Below are 1,224 nucleotides of genomic sequence, written 5' to 3'. Positions count from 1 at the left end.
AAAAAAAACCCACAAAGTCCATTAGGATGTTGTAGAGTCTATGGGTTTTTGATACATGTATAATGATAGGTGTACACCATTCTAGGATCACACAGAATAGTATCACTTCCTTAACCCTCCTCTGTGTCCATGTCTCATCCTGATCCCTAGCAAGTACTGAAGCTTTCACTGCATCCATAGTTTTACCTATTCTGGAATGTCATATAATTAGAACCCTGAAGTCAGTCCTCAGATTGACTTTTTTCATCTAGTAATATGCATTTAAGATTTCTCCATGTCTTTCACAGCTTAATAACTCATATCATTTTAGTGCTGAATATTTCCCTGTCTGGATGTACCTCATCATATTTAACCATTCATTTACTGAAGGACGTCTTTGTTGTTACTAAGATTTGGCCATTTAAAATAAAGATGCTGGGGTCAGTGCCTGTGGCTCAGAAGGGTAGGGCAGTGGCTCCACATGCCAGAGGTGGCAGGTTCAAACCCAGCCCCAGTCAAAAAAAAAAAAAAAAAAAAGGAATGGAAAATAAAATAAAATAAAGGTGCTGTAAATATTTGTGTTCAGGCTTTTGTGTGAACATGTTTGCAACTCCTTTGGGTAAATACTGTGGAGTATAGTTTCTGGATCCTATGGTAAAAAATATGATTAGTTGTGTAAGAAATTGCTATCTGTCTTCCAAATCAGACATACTATATTGCATTCCCACCAGCAATGATTGAGATTCCCTGTTTCTCCAAATCTTTGCCAGAATTTGTTGCTGTTAGTGTTTTGGACTTTGAGTATTTTAATAGGTGTGTTGTGGTACTTCCTTGCTTTACTTTCTGCAATTCATTTTTTATATATGATGTTCTGTCTCTTTTCATATGTTTACTTGGCATTTATATGTCTTCTTTGGAAAGGTTTCTGTTCAGATATTTTACCCACTTTTAAATCAGATTGTTCTTTGTTGTTGAGTTTTAAGAAAAAATTGTATATTGTGGCTATCCTTTCCTCATTAAAAATTGTTATTTATCCCTTTTTTGAGTTGTGTTATTTTAATTTGATTGTGTTCCTTATATAGTCTGTATCCTATACACTTATCTGATATACAATTTGAAAATATCTTCTAAGATTACCTGGGTTTTTTCACTTTCTTGATAAACTTTAATGCATAAAATGTTTAATTTTTGAAAATTCTAAATCAAACATTTTTCTTTTGTTGCTTGTGCTTTTTGGTCTTATTT

The sequence above is a fragment of the Otolemur garnettii genome, unplaced genomic scaffold, assembly GCF_000181295.1.
Source record: "Otolemur garnettii isolate 467f Iridium unplaced genomic scaffold, OtoGar3 scaffold00227, whole genome shotgun sequence".
Taxonomy (NCBI): Eukaryota; Metazoa; Chordata; class Mammalia; order Primates; family Galagidae; genus Otolemur; species Otolemur garnettii.
The sequence above is the reverse complement of the archived record's forward strand: the minus strand, read 5'-3'. Positions refer to the sequence as shown.